Raw genomic sequence first — 5027 nt, 5'->3', positions numbered from 1 at the left:
TTAACTACTTATTGTTGCTCTGGATACCAAAGGCTGTTAGTAAAACCTAACACAACGGATTTCTAAATAATAAAGTTGAGAAATTGTTGGCTCAGGTCTGAGCCGATGGTTCCTATTCTGACTGGGTCCCTTTCAAGTGAAAATCATTTGTCATTTTTCAGCCTTCCATTTTCTCTAGCCAAATGTCTTGGAGTGATCCTTGGAGCCTTTCACACTCCACATCCAAACCATTAGGAAATCTTATGGACTTTACCCTCCAAATTATGTGTAGAATCTGACCATTTCTAACCAACTCCAGTCCTAACTACCCCAATTTAAACCACAATTTACTCTCACCTGTATGATAAATAGCCTCTTTGATCTATGGGTTTATACATTTTATCAAAATTGAAAATTAATTGGCTATTAATTTATCAAATAGTTTTTCTTCCCTCTCTCTTTTCTCTTTTGCAGACTTCAATTACGCATGTATTAGGGCACTTGAAGTTGTCCCACAGCTCACTGACACTGCTTATTTTATTTATTTTTAATTCCTTTGTCTCTGGGTTTCATTTTGGATACTTCCTATTTATATATCTAACAAATTTATTGTTTTTTTTTCATGCAATGCCTAATCTGCTGTTAATCCAAAATCCAGGTTACCTTTTACTTTAGTCATCATCATTTTCATCTATAGAATTTCAATTTGAATCTTTTTGTATTTTCCATCTTTACTATGTTCAGTCTTTCCTCTAGCTTCTTGAGCATATGGAATATATTTTTAATATTTTTACCTACTAGTTCTATCATCTGTGTTAATTCTGGGTCAGTTTCAATTGATTGAAGTTTTTCTTTATTATAGGGGGTATTTTTCTCCTTCCTTGGATGTCTGATAATTTTTGATGGGACGCCAGACTTTGTGACTTTTTTTTTTTAGCTTGTAGGATATTGTACATTTTTATTTTCCTGTGGATATTCGTGAGCTTTATACTGAGACATAATTGCATTCCAACTTTTTGGGGGGCTAAATTTGTGGTCACTAACCTTCATGGTACCCATAACCTTGCTACTAGACAACTTGCATTACTGTGGAGTTTGGTACTTAGAAACAACTATCTACAAACTGCCCCATGAGGTCTCCTTTGACTTTCATATATAGTGCTCATTTGTCACTTTTCACATCTTGAGTTGGGAAGTTTTATACTGCTGTTGACACTAAGTCTTCCCTAAGACTCACAACACTAAGTCCTCACTTAATGTCATTGATCAGTTCTTGGAAACTAACTTTAAGCGAAATGACATAAAGCAGATTTTCTTTTTTTTTTTTTTTTTTTCCAGATTTTCAAGTAACATAATTTCCTTCAACATCGTTTTCTTGTAATGTTGCTTTTAAAAATTTGTTTTGTTATACATCATTTCACTTGAAGTCAGTTTCCAAGAACCTATTGAAAATGTTAAGTGAGAACTTGCTACACTTTGCTTATCTTCTTTCCATCTTTGTTTCTTCCCCACCTCCTTATACCCATTCCCACCCCGGCCCACTGTCCTTACAATTGTTTGGGGCCCTGGCCTGTGATTGTTAGTAAGTGTGGCTACGGGCCTTCTAGATTTACACTTGGTGATACTGTACATGTAGGCATCTGATAGCCCCCTAATGGCCCAATAACATCAGGAGTATCCTTTTCAATTAGAAAATTTAAGGCATCATTAAACAAACAAAAAACTTGATGTGGACATGTTAATACAAAGAACATGATTACAAGCAGGATTATCCAAATTTCTAGTGAATCTACTTTGCTTGCTTCCGATGCATCTATAATATAGCATGATCAGTATTTTTAGTGTGAATTACAACTTAAATATATGTCATTTTCAAGTAGATGCAGATCATGTTTGTTAGGGGAGGAATAAATGATGACAAATGGAATTGGACCATAGCATTTCCTGAATCCAGACTATTGAAATCTGCTCTAAAGTGTTAAGAATTAGGTGGTACAAATGTATTCCCTCTTGAAAAGCTTTTGTTGTATAATTTCTATGTGGTGAAAAAAAAGAAGGATAGATGACAGCTAATATATTTTTGTAAATGAAAACAGCATCTAGAGTCTGCCTGAGGAGAAATTGTCTATGAAGATCATATTTCTGAATAAAAACAGGATTTCCTTTGTGGTTTAATTCAATGAGCAATTATGGTAAAACATCATTAACTCAGATATACTCATTTTCAATATGTGATCTTTTGGACACAGTGGACAGAAGGTTACTTTTGTCTAGAAAATTGCAATTTGTTTGGCCATTATCCATAACTTTGTCTTATTAGGTCCTCATCCTTCTTTGTCCTGTTATGCTTGTCAGCATCCCAGCTACCCACACTTCCCTGCAGTTCATCTGTGGCTCATGTTCTGATCCTGATCTCACAAAGCAGAAATCCCATGAATCAACTGGGTAATTATCCTTTACCTGTGCATAGCACTTCGCACTTCATAAAAAATTTTATTTTTGTATTTCACTTAATCTTCATAAAAGGCTATTTTTCTCCCATTTTACAGATATGAATATTGAGGTTCAATGTAGCAGTCATTAATACTGTTCACCACATGTTTCTATTTCTCCTCTTCCTATACAGATGCTAAGATGGCATTTCCTGGCTTCTTTTTGGTTTTGTGGAGCCAGATGACTGATAACAATGAGTGGTTAGTGGCAGTAACATGTACCACTTCTGGGCAGAGCAATTAATTGTCAATATCATACCCTCCAGAGCTCTCTTTTCTGTTTGCCATAGGGACTGCCAATGTTTGCTATAGTAGCTGCTAAGTGATTACAATGGGCATGGAACATGAACTATGCTGGTATTTCCAAAAATGTCTTTGAGCTAAAAGAGTTAATTTTCTGTACCACTGTTCGTCCAAGTCGCTAAATATTAAGGTGCACTATGAATCTGCAGGAACAAATAGTATACAAAATTTTCCAAAATTATTTTATCAGAAAAAAATGCTATCTTTTCTTGTATAAGAACTTGCAGCATTAGCATTCTGCAGAATACACTTTGGGAAGACTTGTATTAGACCCTCCTTCTGCTTCTGTTCATGCATGTTCCTTCATCTTCCTCAGGTTAAAGGCCTTGGTTAGAGATGTGGTTAGGGAAGTTTGGTGGAGGTCTAGAGAGAAATTAGAATTAGATTGAAGATCACTTACCAGCAAGATCAGCATGAGCTAGGCAGAGGGTGGTGGCCATTGAGAGTATCTAAAGAAGCAAGTCCAAGGCGAGCTGTGGGTCCAAGCCCAGTGTGAATAGTGAAGACGAAGAAAAGGGCAGTTGCCTAGAGAAAGGGACAGTCAAATGAGCCTCCAAAGGACATGGATGGTGGAAGAATCCATATATGAGACAGACTGCTGACCAGGAAGTGAGCATGGGAAAGGCAGAGATACAGCCTTACTAACAGCTACTACAACAATTATTAAATCTTACAGAGAACTCACTAAGTGCTAGGTACTTTGGTTAGCACTGTTTACATTTTTCTCACTTAATCCTGCAGGCACTATTAGTATCCCCACTTCATAGGTGAGGGACTTACACAGTGTCCCACAAACATTAAGAAAGCAAGTTGGGATTTGCATCCATATCAGCTCAATTTCAAACACCATGTTTGTAGCCACTATTCTCTACTGCCTCTTTATAGCTCATGAAGCCCAGCTCTTAAGAAATACTTTCTGCGTGTAGCTGCAACACTAGAAAGATGGCAGAGCAAGAGCAAAGAAAAATCCCTTTGGTTCCAGAAAATCTCCTGAAAAAGAGGAAGACTTATCAAGCCCTCAAAGCCACCCAGGCAAAGCAGGCACTTTTGGCAAAGTAGGAGCAGAGGAAAGGAAAAGGGCTTAGGTTTAAGCCACTGGAATAATTCCTACATGATTCCTGGTGGCAGAAATGTGACAAGGTGCATCTCAGACAACTAGAAGTGAAACCTCATGACTTGGAATTGCCAGATAAATATCCCTTGGCCTTTGTTGTACGCATTGAAAGGATTGATGGCATGAGATTACTGGTGCAGATCATTGCAAGACTTCACTTAAAGAAAATTTTTAGTGGTGTGTTTGTAAAAATCAACCCCCAGAACCTAAAAAATGATGCGTATAGTGGAAACTTATGTGACCTGGGGATTTCCAAATCTGAAGTCTGTACGGGAACTCATTTTGAAACATGGACAATCCGTGGTCAAGAATAAGATCATCCCTCTGACAGACAACACAGTGATTGAGGAGCACCTGGGGAAGGTTGGTGTCATTTGCTCGGAAGACCTCATTTTTGAATTTGCCTTCCCAGGGAAGCATTTCCAGGAGATCTTATTGTTCTTGTGCCTTTTCCACCTCTCAGTGGCCCGTCATGCTACCAAAAATAGAGTGGGCTTTCTCAAGGATATGGGCACACCTGGCTACCGGGGTGAATGCATCAATCAGCTCATCCACCAGCTGAACTAGACCCAGGTGCCAAACTGCAGTAAATTTTATCAATGAGGTGGAAGCATGTGTTTTTGTTTTTTGGGAATTTTTATCAAGTATCTTCAGAGAAGATTATTTCCTGCTTTATCTTCAAAAACTGGAAAGGAGGGGTCAAAGAAAAAACAGTAGCTTATGTTCATGGCAAGCACCTCTCATCACGGCCCAGTTCCAAGGAAAAATTCCCAGCGTTTTCTACATTGTGGCTGCCGCCTCGTCTGAAATCAGCACATTCCATGGAGGAAGGAGTCCTGCTTTGTTGCATCTTCTATCCTAGGGTTTAATGTTGGTAAATGAGTAGCTGAAGCATTTGTATAAGGCTTCCTACGACTCCTGCAGCAGTCAACCAAGCCCAGGGACATAACTGAATCTGGAGATTCCTGGGGCCTTGTTTTGAAAAAGACTTGAAATACACATAGGAAGAAAGGCACAAAAACAAATATTTACTTGTCTCTGAAAAAAAAGAAAGAAGAAAGGAAGGAAGAAAGAAGAAAGAAAGAAAGAAAGAAAGAAAGAAAGAAAGAAAGAAAGAAAGAAAGAAAGAAAGAAAGAAA

At 37.9% G+C, this 5027-nt stretch overlaps 1 pseudogene across 1 annotated transcript; it reads left to right on the top strand.

Annotated features, from left to right (window-relative positions):
* Nucleotides 1-3707: 3707 nt before the first annotated feature.
* LOC105503389 lies at nucleotides 3708-4607 on the top strand (annotated as a pseudogene). Its single transcript, XR_001000472.1, has 2 exons — nucleotides 3708-3730; nucleotides 3837-4607. The product of XR_001000472.1 is annotated as a 60S ribosomal protein L7-like 1 pseudogene (transcript).
* The last annotated feature ends 420 nt before the right edge of the window (nucleotides 4608-5027 follow it).

The sequence above is a fragment of the Colobus angolensis genome, unplaced genomic scaffold, assembly GCF_000951035.1.
Source record: "Colobus angolensis palliatus isolate OR3802 unplaced genomic scaffold, Cang.pa_1.0 Scaffold85, whole genome shotgun sequence".
Taxonomy (NCBI): domain Eukaryota; kingdom Metazoa; phylum Chordata; class Mammalia; order Primates; family Cercopithecidae; genus Colobus; species Colobus angolensis.
Note: the sequence above shows the minus strand (reverse complement) of the source record. Positions and strands in the feature narration are given on the sequence as shown.